Raw genomic sequence first — 15,079 nt, 5'->3', positions numbered from 1 at the left:
GACAACTTTTGTTGAAAGTCTTTCTCCTTCCACAGGTATGAAGCTGCAATTTCCTAGGAATCTCACCAGAACTCTCTTTACAGGAGTGAACATACCTCAGCCCCTAGGGGCAACCTCATCGGCTCCTGGTTTTATCTTATCAGATTGAAATCCCATTCACAGCACCTCCAGAGTCACCCTATAATTAAAAACAGAACACACAAAAAAGTTCTTATCAACCCTTGGAGCTGTATCTGGAGAGTCACCAGAATGATAGCCATGGCGAAGGCATTTAGCTGTGATTCTCCCTGGAGACATTTATTTTATCTGCAGATGAGTGTGCTTCCTGCTTGTCTCTGTACACACCAGAAGGGACCAGATCCCTGGATCAGGGCTGTGAGCTACCATGTGGTTTCTGGGACCTGAACTCGGGTCCTCTGGAAGAGTAAGAGCTCCTAACCACTGAGCCATCTCTCCAGCCTTCGGCTCTGTTTTAAAATGTGTTAGCCAGAGTTGGTCACTGGCTGAATGCCTGAGAGGTCCACCTGGAGGCACAGGTTAGTTAACTTTAACAAACTGCCTGATGGAAGCCACTCACAAGAGGAAGAAGAACTTACCTGGCCCAGTTTCATGGCAGGAGAAGTGTAAGGCTGCTCACTCACAGGTGCCTCCCTGGACCAGGAAGCCGAGTCTGGAGGGAGCTCATAAAGCTCGCCCCCAGTGACTCACTTTCTCCAGCAAGTCCCCACTGCCTAGGTTCCGAGGCCTCCGGTAAAGAGCAAGCAAGTGCCAGCAACCAGGTACCAAGTGTTCCAGCACGTGAGCCCACCGGGGACATTTCACATTCTGGTCATAACAAGGAGAAACTGTTTGTTTTGGTTCCTAGTTTCAGAGAGAGAGGATCTGGGGCTAAGACATACCCTTCAGGGGCCAGTAAGATGGCTCAGCAGGTAAAGCACCTCCCACCAAACCTGACCACCTGAGATCCATCCACCAGACCCAGAGGACGGAAGCAAAGAGCCAACTCCTGAAGGTTGCCCTCTGACCCCCAAAAGTGCATCCTAGTATGTGCATGCATATGTGCACACACACATACACACACACACACACACACACACACACACACACACACACACACACAAAATGTTAGTTATTTGTTTATTTATTTATTTTGAGACAGGATCTCGCTAAGCAGTCCTGACTTTCCAGGAATTCTCCATGTAGACCAGGCTGGCCTTGAGCTCACAGAGATCTGCCTGCCTAGGCTTCCTGAATGCTGGGATTAAAGTTGAATACATATAATTTTTTAAATGTAAACAGATAATGATGGGTTCGTCAAAAACATACCACAGTGACCTACTTCCTCTAACCAGGCTCCGCCTTCCAACAGCCCGTGAAATTACGAGTTCATTAAGGCGGCGTTCTCCTCAGATGCAGAGGGATGTGAGACAGTAGCAGCCAGTGACCCAATCCCCTCTTAAAGTGCCACCAGCTGGGAGCCCAAACTACAACACCCGTGACCCTTGGGGAAACACTCCCCAGCTAAAACCACAGCACAGAGAGACGCTAACTGAAAGTCTTTTCCTCTCATTTCCTGGAACCTTTGACTGGAGAGCTGGAGGGGCCCTGACTGGCAAAACCGTGTGATGAAAAGAAAATGGGACTCCGTAGTCAGGGACACTTGCACTTGAACCCTCTGGCTCTGCCTCCCTTGGGCATCCTGAGCAAGAGACTTCAATTTTCTTTCAGAATATTCCCTTATCTGTTAAATGCAAGTTTTAAGCCTGTTACGAGGCTTAAACTTACCAATAAATTATCAATTAATAGTTCTGACTAAAAGATTTTTAATGCATTTATTTTGTAAATACAGAACTCTGAAAACACATTTCAAAAACATCTTTAAACCAATTCTAGGCCAAGCTATGATTGTTGTGCTTATTAATGGGGGAGGGGGGAGGAAGGAATGTGTGCTTGTGCATATGTATGTATGAATAGACATACACATAAATGAATATGCATGGGAAAGCCAGAGGTCGATGTCAAGTGTCTTTCCACTTTGTTTGTTTGTTGATTGAGACAGATTCTCTCATGGAGTCCATCCATTCTGCTATACTGCCTAGTCACTAAGTCCCAGGGATCCTCTGTCTTCACGTCCCCAGTGCTGGGATTACAGGTTTGTACCATAGGACCTGGCTTTGTTATGTGGGCACTGGGGATCAGAACTCCGGTCTTCAAACCTGAGCAGCAAGCAGCTTGCAGACTGAGCATCTCCCTGGGCCCACACTGCTTTTGAGGAATTTTTAGACAAGGCTTTTCAGTAAGGAAGGACCCACGTGGCTGCAGTACAAGCAGATAACTGGTAAAGCTGGAGCCAGCTGGCTGCTGTTCCTAACACAGCCTCTCAGCGACAGGAGGCTGTGTCCCACTTCCATGGCTAATACTTCTGTCTGCTGTAACAGCTCCACCCTGGTAATGGCTTAGGTATTGGACAGACTGCTTTTTCTAACATGCATAAGTTAGAAAAATATCTTTCCTGGTGTTTGGAATATCTTAGAATCTAAAAATATTCCCCTGAAAGTCTTTATGGTGCTTGGGCTGCGTATGGTTGTAAAATGCAATGGTATAGTTGACAGGAAGGCTTTTGAATAACTTGAGCAAGCTCTTTGTCCCAATCATAGCCACCACACCTGCCCTTGCCCTGCTTTTAGGTACATGTTGGAGAAGGTCATAGAAGTTGTACCTGACTATTGGCCATTACCCATAGGTCAGTCTCCTCCAACCAGAATCTGAGGCTATGGTATGGAGGACTGCTGATACTTGAGTCAGATCTGGAGGGTATGAGAGAAGGGCATGGTGTAGCCACGGGACTTACAGCTCCCGTGGGTCACTTCGCCTCTCTCATCCATGTTGAAATGAATGTGCTGTGTCTGGCTACAGGCTATAAGCTCAGGAGTGTTTTAGGAGAAGATGCACTGCCTGTGGCTAAGATTTAAGTCATTTTTAAAGGCTCGATGCCGGATGTTAGAAGCTCTGTCAGAGTGTCATTAGTGCCCCAACCCCCCAGACCCCTCCAGGCTATGTCTCAACCAGCTGCAGAGCAGGATACTTGCTTAGATTGCTTTAAAGAAAGAACAATGTGCGGTCTACAAACTGAGATGATAAAGAGAGACCTTTTCCAGTTTCTGGAAGCTGAGGGATATGCCTGGTGAGCAGAAGTCTGTCTAGATGGCGGCAGAAGCACAACCCAGGCCTTCTAGAACGCCAGCTGGGAGCAGGTGAAACTGAAAGTTAGGAGGGCCGGGCTCTTCCGTTGATTGTGTACCTGAAAGAGCTCACAGAGAACAAACTTTTTTCTTTTCTGTTTCAAGTTCCTAAATAGGAAGGAAGAAGGAAACAACAAACAGCTTGATCACCGTCCATGGAGCAGGACCAGGAAACCCCATCCTGAACATGAGGGGACAGACAGGCCAGCACCTGCCCAGTGTCCCATGCCGCAGACTTCCAGGGTTAATGAGCACACTGAGACCCAGTGGCCAGTGCAGGGATGTCTGTCTAGGCAGGATTTGGATGGTCACGTCCTTGTGATGTCTGCATTAGGCTCCCACTTGAAGCTGAATGCAACCATTCCTCAGGTCCTGTGTCTCTTTCCTTGCCATGGCCAACCCATAAAGATCTGTTGAAAATTGGGTGTGGCAGCCTAGGATGTAATCCCAGCTCTCAGAAGGCTGAGGCAGGGCAGAGGAGGAAATTACCCTGAGGGGTGACTGCTGTGGAGACAAAGTCAGCTCGTTAGGCATGTTCATGAGGTGCTGCCCCTGCACCTTACTGTGGCCTCCCGTGAGGCAGAGCGACAAAGAAACTGGCCATCCGGTGTACCTGTGAAGCCTGTCTCCCCCAGTCTCCTCAGGAAGTACAGGATGGAGGGACCTTTGTTGAGCGCCATGAGCTAGAGAGGAAAACAAGGCGTGGAGCAGTCCGGCCAACTCTGGCCCTGCGCTGGCCAGGAGAGTGGGGCTGGAGGCCACCCAAGGGTGTCTGGCAGACAGGTGGGGGCTACTGTCACCAGCTTCCTTGACTCACTACTTGAAAAGGCCAGTGACTCGGGACAAGGTTCTAGCTGTAGGGAAAGCCAGAAAGCCAAAGAAGGGAGGCCACTTATGCTAGGGTCCATCAAGGAAAAGCTCCTCCCACTAAGGGCGAGGGAGACCTAGCACTCCTGTTGGGCTGGGTCACTCACAGACTCACACCGCCAAGAGACCACCTCCAGGAAGGTGAGCTCACCTTAAGGCATGCAAAAGAAATAGAACAATGTTCCCTTTAATGAGATATTGTGTCTTTTCTTCCAGGAATTTCACCCCCCCAACACACACACACACACACACACACACACACACACACACACACACACACACAGGTCCACCAGTTTGTCAAGAGGTTCAACTTGGTCTCTGTTCTCCGAGGCCCCTCATCCCTCCTTCCCTTTATCTTTTGGATGCTGGCCAGATTCTGAATATGCTTTTATGGAGCCTCTGGGACCTCCCCTCTTTCTCCACCGTGTGGCTGCAGGCCTACCATGTGTCTGGTCTCCACACCAGCCCGCCTTGTGTCTGGTCTCCACACCATCGCAGACGGCATGGCTGTTTCCCTGTCTAATCCTCAGGCCATCAGCTGAGATTTACAACTTTCCTTTTTTACAACTTTTCCCAGAGGGTTTGTTTTTTTCTTTTAAATGTTAGTAAATAGATCCTACTTGAGTTCATTCTTAAATTCTTTTATTTCACTTTTTTAGTTAGTTAGTTAGTTTGTGTGTGTGTGTGTGTGTGTGTGTGTGTGTGTGTACAAGAGCACATGCATGCCACAGCACATATGGCACTCAGAAGACAGCTTTTTTTTTTTTTTTTTTTTTTTTTTTGGTTTTTCGAGATAGGGTTTCTCTGTGTAGCTTTGCACCTTTCCTGGAACTCACCTGGTAGCCCAGGCTGGCCTCGAACTCACAGAGATCCACCTGCCTCTGCCTCCCAAGTGCTGGGATTAAAGGCGTGCGCCACCACCACCCAACCACACACACACTTTACATTAACTCACTAATATGGAGGTCACACAGCCAGATACACATTAGTCCCCCATTAGCACCAGTGTAGATGACACTGGGGAAATTGGGGTCCCCTCTTGGGGTTCTTAATCTCATTTATAAAAGAATTTAAGGCTGGAGATGGCTCAGAGGTTAAGAGCACTTTTCTTGCTGAGGTTCAATTCCCAGTACCCGCATGATGGCTCACAGCCATGTGTAACTCCAGTTCCAGGGCATCTGTGACCCCCGAGGACACCAGGCACACACACACACACACACACACACACACACACACACACACACACACGGGGGCAAAACACTCATAACAATGAATGGAGTCCGTCTCGATCAATCTCCACCTTATTTTCTCGAGACATGTCTCTCACTGAACCTGTAACCCACAGCTTCTGCAAGACTGGCTGGCTAGGCAGCTCCAGTGATGTTCCTGTCCGTGCCTCCCTAGTGCTGGGACTACAACTGTGTGTGGCAGCATTCTGTTTGTCAGATCTATTTGGAGTAATAATGCACAGTTTAGGAAGCTGTGGTCTGAACCACCAAAGAAATAAAACAAACAATAAATAACAAGTGGACACTGTCGTGCATAAATATAGATTGCATCATTTTCTGTTTGTCTGTTTCTTTGGGTATATATCTGTCTTTCCATGCAGGGATCAAACCGAGGCCTATGGGCCACCACTAGGTTAGGTACACTGCTGAATGGATCCATTTCCAAGGTCTAAACCAGTGGTTCTCAACTGGGGGTCAAACGACCCTTTCACGGGGTTGCCTAAGACCATCAGAAAACCCAGATCTTTACATTACCATTCGTAACAGTAGCAAAACTACAATTATGGAGTAGCAACAAAAATCATTTTCTGGCTGGGGGTCACCACAGCATGAGGAACTGTGTTGAAGGGTCGCCACAGCATGAGGAAGGTTGAGAACCTTGTGTCTACATCTAGATGGTGTGAAACTAGCTGGGCTGTCCTTAGAGCAATTCCTTTTGATGCCGGGATCATTTTGGCTGGTTAGCAGGGCTGGGGTGTGGCCTCACTATTGTTTGGACCTGCCTTTGACCTCACATCCTGAAGCAAGCGGCAGTTGCTGCCCTGCACGGGAGCAGGAAGTGGGCGGGGTCGACCCTGCTTTGGTGGTTCAGGAGAGAAGAAACAGAGAAGTTATAAGCTCTGAGGTTTGGTTTGTGTTGCAATCCGAGCATCAGGAAGCGGCTCTTACAGGGTCAGATGTGCAAAGCTGAGGGCAGAAGGAGCCCTGACTGGTGGAGGGGGTGCCCTTCGTCCTCCACAGGAAGCACCCAGGTCCTGGTAACCGGTGAAACCATTCAGTTTGGGGAAATTTCCCCCGAACGTAGCCCTGTCATTGAGATGGGACAGACAGTATTTGCAAGACTGTAATTGATCAGACAGGCTTGATCCCAACACTTGAGAGGCTGTGTGTGGCAAGAGGATTGTTGTGAGTTCGAGACAAGCCTGTCTACAGTGTGAGACCCTGTCTCAAAACCAAACAACAACGAAAAAGAAAGAAAAAAATCATAAAAAATACAACAAGAAAGAGTGAAACCTGACACCCTGCAGGGTCTCATATAATCCAGGCTGACTTTGAACCTTGAACTTCTGATCCTTCTGCCTCTACCCCCAGATGGCTAAGATTACAAATGTGACGGACTTCTGAGACTTGAACTTTTGCCACTGAGGACTTGAACCCAGGGCCTTGTGAATGCAAGGCAGGCACTCTACCGAGTCAGCTACGTCCCTGGCCCTAGTTCCTCTCTCTCTTAAAGATAGGCAGCTCTGCTCAGTGGTCCACCAGGACTGAAGAACAGCACTGGTCAGGAGTGTTACCAAACTTAGAGGGCCACGGCCTGTGCTCCAGCAAACCAGGTTCGGCAACCCATTCTCCATATGCCCCAAAGAGCCAGAGAACAGTAAAAAGGAGAATGTATGCATCTGAAGCACCAAGCCAGAACACACTACTTACAAGATAGCCAGGAAAAAAAAAAAGTTTGTGCAAAAAACTAAGAGTCACTGGGCGGTGGTAGCGCACTCCTTCAATCTCAGAACTCGGGAGCCGAGGCAGGAGGATCTCTGTGAGTTCGAGGCCAGCCTGGTCTACAGAGCGAGTTCCAGGACAGCCAGAGCTACGCAGACAAACTCTGTATCAAAAGAAAAAGAAAAGCAACGTAGGGTATGAATATGGAGACCACAGAGAGAAAACAGAACTCCTTGGAGTTTAGTGGATGGAGCCTCCTATCTACAGCCCTGCAATGGTCACCTCAGAAGCGCCCCGAGGACCCAGATAGAGTGAAGATTATTGAGACCATCCAGGGTCCACACTCCTCCCTGCTGCTCCTGAGGGCCCAGATACTGCCCTTGCCACATGCCTGACTCCGCAAGTGAAGGTGACTTGGAGCTAGGGGGAGGGCGGGTTCTTCCGTAGACAAGAGTATCTGCCCTTAGAGATCGTTAACTATTAACTAAATTCCCTGGTATGGCGCCGCCCCGGGGTGTCACGTGGTGTGGGCGAGCCCTCTGAGATGCCTGATGTAAACTGGCGCCACACAGCTGGAAAAGGCTGTCTCTAAAAGCCCCTTTCGGGCCCCAGGTCCCAAAGGTGAACTTCATAGTCGCTTTGATCTTAATTAGCGTTCTGGGATATTAAAATCTACGCCCACACTCTTCTAAAAGGCTAAGCCAGGGCCCAGTGCAGGGAGAGGGATAGTGCCTCAGGACAATGCCAGGAGGTGGAGTTCCCAAGGGTTGGGACAGGCCAGCCATATTGCTGAGTCAGGCCGGTGACAATAAACACAAGGCCAGCCTTACCCCTCCAGCTTGCACTAGTGAACCGAACATGGCATTATGGGCGCAATGAATATATCTACAGGGATTCCTCATTCTGGAACTTGGTCCAAGAGGGAATTCCAAGGAGGAAACTGGGCGGGGGCGCTGGTGAGCATGTCCCAGCCTGGGCCTGAAGAGCTCCAACTCTTCCCCCATTGGGCCACCTTCCCAGATTCCTGTTTTATTACATTAGCTTATCTACTGTAGGGGTGGAGGTGGGATGCAAGCCACAGCCCACGAGTGGAGACCAAAGGACAACTTATAGGAATCAATTCTCTTCGTCCATTATGTGGGTCCCAGGGATCAAACTCGGGTCAGCAGGTACGCGTCAAGCGCCTTTATCCACTTAATATCTAGCTAGCCAGATTTCTTGTTTGCACGGACACCTGGGCAGCATGTTTCCTGGGAGTAGCGCCCCCTGCTGGAGTGTCTGCAGAAACTCCCCTCCGCAGGCAGGATGCAGCAGACCTCACCATGCAGAAGACTTCACCACGCAGAGATTAAAGGAACACCGCCTTGCGCCCACCCACTCTCTACCGGAAGCTGGAGCTGGGAAAGGCCCAGGGGTTTTCCTTGGTTCGCGGATGCTCATCCGTTCAGGACCCTTCCCCCTGCGTCCATCCATAGTGCAGTGGGAGAATGAAACGGGGCTGTAAGAGGTACAGAGCCGTTGGGACAGGAGGGCCACAGCTGCTATTCCTTGGAGAACTAACTCCCCGAAGAGAGGGCCCAGAGTGAAAGTCAAGGAGACACATCTATGGCAGTAGAGAGCAAGCGCCATCTCCCTCACTTCGTCATTTCCGATCCCCAATGTCCCCTCCAGTTTATCCCAATGCACCTGCCTCAGGCGGGCTCCAAGCCCCTCCCTCTCTGGACTCATCGGCTCCCTAGGATCTTAAACCCAAATTAGTGGCTGATTCAGAGTTGAACACGGGACTCGGTGAAGCAGGGGTGGACACAAGTGGTCAGCCCGACCCTTTTCCTCGAATACAACGATTCTGAACCACGGTCATTCTTCTTTGTTCCTAGAACAACCAGCATTCAAAACATCATGGAATGGTGCCCCCAGCTCTGGAACATGATGGGATTCACACAGTGTCTCTAGGACAAAAATCTCTTCAGCAACTCTGGTTTAAAGGAAACATTCATCCTTCCCAGACATCTGCCTCTGGGCTTTCCATGAGTTTGGCGGGAACTGCATTTGTCCCTTGCCTCTTACACAAACAAGAATGTTTAGGCTCAGCCTGAGGGACCTTTGTGAGGTGGTCATCACGCAGTGGCCTGGGAGTCTCTCCCAGAGGACTGTCACCTCTGTGTATACTCAACAGGGAGATTCGCCACCACTGTGGGCGGTCCCAAAGTCTCCTGTTCTGGCATCCTGACCAAAACACTGGCTATGACCTAAGGGTATGAAGGGCCCTGTGACCTAACAGTATGGAGGTCCCTCCAGGACCTTTTCCCTCTGGACTCTCGGGTCTGGCTCGCTGACACATTCTCTCAGATCCTTGCATTTCTTCCCTGCTGCGGCGCCACCTGCCTCTCCCTCGCTGAGAACTTTTTTCAGTCCCTTGTCTTTTTACCTTGATGTCCTTCTGGAAAGAAAAGGCGTCAGAGCTGGGGTGGAGCCAGGGGCAGCCCTTTCAGGCCTGGGCTTTTGGTGACCCACGAATGCCAGCTGCCCAAGCTGTGGACGTCCCCTGCTTTCACCCCTCTTCATTGGATGCCCCCCTCCCTGCGGCTTGGGCTCGGCCATGAGCTGTTGTACAACAGTTTCCTCTGTGAAAGGAACCTTCTATCCTGCAGGGAAACTCCTTAAGCAGAAAGATCAAAGGCCCCCTGCTCCTAGCACCCAGCCCCACACCTGCTAGGCTCACAGGGCAGGTCAGAGTCCATCCTTCCTTCCCAGAATCTGCACTCAAGCATGGGAGACCGAGGCAGGGCTGGGGTGTGCATCTGGGCTCCCTCAAGCACAGCCTTCCTGCCCAAGGCTCCTTTCTTCTACCTCCCAGCCTCCAGAGCACCTGGGGAACTGAGGCAGGGGCGGGGATGGGGTCTGAGCAACTGGGCTACTCTGCCCAAACTCTGCCTGTGTAAACACTGCAGTGCGGGTGCTCTCCCTGTCCAAAGGTAAGAACCACCAGGCTCAGAGCTGGTTCACGCTGCAGAGACGGGCCTCGATCGGCATGCTCCTCGAAGTGTGTTCCCCTCGAGCAACTCAAGCTCAAAGGCGACAATCTGAGAGTGAAATGTGCTGGGGACAGGCAAGACAGGGCAATGGCAGAAGCCAGTGCACAGATGAACTGTGGAGGTCAGGCCGGGTATTCACACACAGCAGAGAAGAAAGGGGCTGCTGTCCCAGGCTAAGGGCCCAGAGAGCTGGGTCTGAGGACAGGACCGGGCAGGCCCTGGCCAGAGGCAGCAGGTGTCCCAGGGGAGTAGCCCAGTGTCACCATGCTGCACAGTAAAGCAAGAAACTTATGCACAAGGAGCAGTTTGTTTGCCTATGCTGTCCGGGTGGCTAGCTTTCTTTGGGCTCATGACAAGGAGAAGCTTGAGAGACCCGTGAGACCCTTGCTCTGTCCCCACAGCTATGAGCAGTGTGGCCCTGTCTGAACTGCAGCTTCTGTGAGGAACCAGAGGCTCGGCCTGCCTCCAGCTCCCACCAGGATCTGCCTTAACAAAGCTGGCTGTCACCTCGCTTGGGAAAGGGGAGGCAAGATGATGGCCTTGGAATTGTGTCGTCGAGAACCTAGACAATGTGCAGCCCACCCCTCATAGTCTGCAGCCAGTGGACTGACCTCTGTTCGAGAACCCAGCAGAACAGTTGGCCACTGATGGAGTCAGAGGGCGGACACAGACCACACCAAGGGAGTCGGGGACAGGCAAAATCAAGAGCCCCAGGAACTGTGGGGGGAAGGAGTGTCCAAGTGAGGATCTGTGCAACTGAGTTCAGGACAAGGCGGGAGCAAGTCCTCTACACCCCTGGCTTCCTCTTAGGAGCTCAAGGTAGCACATTAACCAAGCATGCGCCTCCCAGGGGCAGTGCTGATTCTAATGCCGCCTGCCGGGGCCCTCATAATGCCGCCTGCCGGGGCCCTCAGCAGCACCTTGTTACCCTTTCTCATCCCTGTCTGAGAAACAATTAAGGGAGGAATGAGTTGTGTTGGCTCACGTTTTTGGAAGTTTCATTCTATCGTGGTGGGGAGGCATGGTGGATCACCATGGTGCAAGTCATGGAGGACAGAAAACAGAGAAAGAGGGCATACGGGAAGAGCTTGTCACAAGACACAGCCTCCCAGGACACACACCCAATGACCCACTTCCTCCAGCTGGGCCCCCACTCCTGCCTCTCACCCTTCCTGGTGATGATTATGAACCAAGAGCTTCGTCTCCTGATTAGGCCAGAGCCCCAGAAGCTAATCATCTCTGGCGATGCCTCACAGACACACCCAAACCTGTGCTTTACTAACCTGGGTGTTTCCTAATCCATTCCGGTTGATAAGATTCACCACAGCCTCCTAACCAGCCCTCTGCTTCTGCCCTCACCCTGTGGGCTGCCTTCCAGGCAGCCAGAGTGATGTTCTCTTTTTAAATCCTAAGTACGGTCTTGTCATTTGCCTGCTTGAAACAGTAGCATACATCCTGCGGTGTCTTCTCACCCTTCCTTCTCACTCAAGAGACCCTCCCTTCTGCCACTGTCCTCCCTGCCCACCTAGTGCTAAGCACCACAGTCTCCTTGTGGCTGGCTTCCACCCCAGGACCTTTGCACTCTCTCTAGCAAACTACTTCCCAAACACTTCGGTGGCCTCTCTCTTCCTCAGATGGAACTCACTTGACTCTCTATTAAGAATTATAATTTGGGCTGCAGAAATGGCTGAGGAGTTTAGAACACATGCTGTTTGTGGTGGTTTGAATAAGAATGGCCCCCATAGACTCTATATTTGAATGTTTAGTCATCAGGGAGTGGCACTATTTGAGAAGGATTAGGAGGCGTGGCTTGTTGGAGTAGGTGTGGCCTTGTTGGAGGGCATGTTACTGGGGATGGGCTTGAGGTTTCAAAAGCCTATGCTAGACCGGGTTCTGTCCTCTTGGCCTGTGGATCAGGATGTAGCTCTCAGCTCCTGCTCCAGTACCGTGTCTGCCTGTACACTGCCATGCTCCCCCACCATGATGATAATGGACTAAATCTCTGAAACTGTAAACAAGGCCCCAGGTAAACACTTTCTTTATAAAATTTGCCCGGGTCATGATGTCTCTTCACAGCAATAGAACACTGACTAAAGACACTGTTCTTGCAGGGAACCCACATCAGGTGTTTCACAAACACCTGCAACTCCTCCAGCTCCAGAGGAATCTGATGCCCTCTTCTGGTCTCCAAGGGTACCTACACTCAAAGTGCACATACCAACGCACAGGCATACACATAATTAAAAATAAAATGAAATCTTTAAAGAATTATAATGCAATATCAGTTCTACTTCCTTTCCTCTCTGTCATAGCACTTTAGACCAGGCAGGAGACAGACAGACAGACAGACAGACAGACACACACACACACACACACACACACACACAATCTCTTGTATACTGTGTAGTCTTTCAGGGTGGGAACAATGGCACCTCATGTTTGTTTTGTTCTCTGTTCCCTCCCTGGCCCCAGAGTGGTACTTGAAGAGCACAGGGAATTAATCAGTTCAGACTCAAGTCTAGACTGCACTATAAGGGCCCTCTGGGTGACCTGCTGTCCTTTCTTCATAAGGACGCCATTGTCATGGCATCCTCTGAACAGCAAGCACAGATGAAACTCGCCCTGTGAGGTGGTAGCCATTTCAAGTCCCCTATAGTTCCTTCTCCTACTGGGGACAGATTAATCTGGTCATCTTTTATTTGTTCTAGTTTGGGTTTTTTAAAATAGGGTCTCATAGCTGAATGGTGATGGTGTACGCCTTTAATCCCAGCACTTAGGAGGCAGAGGCAGGTAGATCTCGGAGTTTAAAGCCAGCCTGGGCTACAGAGTAAGTTCCAGGACAGCCAGGGCTGTTACACAGAGAAACGCCATCTCAAAAACAAACAAACAAACAAACAAAAAACCAAAAACAAACAAACAAACAAAAATAAAAACAAAAAATAGGGTCTAACTAAGTAACTCTAGCTAGCACCTCATGGTCCTCCTGCCTCTACCTCCTGAGTGTTGGGATGTCTGGCAAACTTAGCCATCATTTGGAGACTCATCCTTGAGACACCTCTGTTAGGACAGGTCAGTTCTAGAACCTTTGAGCTTAAAAAATGTTTTTCCTAGCAATTATGCCCATCAGAAATCCCCAGACTCCCCGCTTTGTGTCCCCACATGCTGTGGGCGGTTTGAGGCAAACAGAAGACAAAATAGGACACCAAGGAAGGAAGCAGAGGAAACTTTCTGAGAGCTACACCTCCCTGGAATTAGAGACACTTGACCCTGCCATGTCAGGGGCCAAGAGAAGCTATGGCCCCTAACTGCCCCAGGGATACAAGCTGCCAGTACAGACAGATAGACCATGCCCACTTCCAGATCTCTACTTTGAGGCACTCTCTGGGAACCCCATAGACCTCTCTGGCTCCTAGACACAGTTCATTGTGACCCAACACTCCCTCTGCACAGGGGCTTGTCAAGACGGAACCAGGGCTTCAGGGGCAATGCTATTTTTATCTAAGTTGTTCTATTACCAGTAAGACTCAGGAGTTAGATACTGGGGTGAAAACCTGACAGATCAAAGAAACAGCTGTGGAGGAGCAACCAGCTGACCTTCTCTCCACACTTCCCAGATTGAAGAGACTGAAATCTCTAAGTCCCGCCCTACTCCTTCCTGTCTGTGTTCTCTATCCCCATTCCTGGCTTCTCTATGGCTGATTCTGGTCAGCTAGTCACTGGCTCCACCCCCTGATTCAAGGTTAACTTTATTAACACAGTCTTGGGGTGTCACAGTGAGATCAAATATCCTGCAACATTTTGACTAAATAAAAAGGAAAGATTTTTAACTCTAACAAAGTAAAACTATATTCAATAAGAACAATTATCAAGTAAGAGTTACATTCACAATGCCCGGTCCATTTGTATTTGGCAAATTTGGAGAAAATACTCTAGTATCTATCCTATCTTGGTGAGTCCAAAGTTTTGTACCTAAACCACTTTCGATCATAACTTGTATTACTAACCTAAAAATAGACCTTGAAACACTTTTTAGACCTTGAAACATTTCCTTAGATAAACAACTTACGCTTTTATGTCTCTCAATCTTTATAAACTTCACATCTCTTTTGTAAGTTTCTTTTCTGAATTTGGTAACAAAGAAGATGGCATAACTATCCAGTCTTCAACCCCCCCAGAGGCCTGAGAAGGATAAAATATTACCTGAGTACACAGGAAGTGCAGAGCAAGCAACTTCCAAAACTATAGAAATGACAGAGACAGCCGGCTGCCTGGACAGTCACCCAAGGTTCCTCTGTGATGCTGGGGCATCCATCTTCGGCCTATAGGCCTAGAATACCTGACAGACTTTTCTGTGAAGCAGGAATTTTGAAGGACTGTCCTACCTTGTTATGGTAAAGTTTGGCAGTCGCCTTCTTTTGTGTCCTACTTGTCCTGTGGATAGCAGACTGTCAGCAGAGGAGGTAAAAGCAGTTTCTTGCCCAGTGGCTGATTTTGTCACAATGAAAACAAACCCCATGTGGAGGTCCTTCAATGTCCATCATCCTCTTTTGACGTGAATTGGTGCTGCCAGGAGCAGATGTGTCTCACTGTCATGAAAAGTCTTACATTATTAAAACATCTGAAATGCCATATTCTGTAGATCTCTGAAGTGTTTGAAGACCATCAATCTAAACTATATCTCTGTTTGACCTGAAAACATACCTAACATGACTACAAATTTGACTGTTATAGATGACTAACTACTAACCTACATTTCTTAATTATCCTAAACAGTTTGTAATAATAGCTTTCAAGGGCTAGAATTCATCCAACACACGGCACAGGATCATGTGGCAGCTTGTGAAGTCTCCACTTGTCCTTGTCCCCACAGCCCTCCCTGAGGGTTCAGGCTTCTGTTGATGCTGTTCTGCCTGCATCCATTCCCCAGGCTCCCATTCCTGCATGCTTCTGCAGATGCTGCAGACGGTCACGGCCACCTGTCTCT

Source organism: Peromyscus leucopus, chromosome 15 (assembly GCF_004664715.2).
Source record: "Peromyscus leucopus breed LL Stock chromosome 15, UCI_PerLeu_2.1, whole genome shotgun sequence".
Taxonomy (NCBI): domain Eukaryota; kingdom Metazoa; phylum Chordata; class Mammalia; order Rodentia; family Cricetidae; genus Peromyscus; species Peromyscus leucopus.
This window is presented reverse-complemented; position numbering follows the sequence as displayed.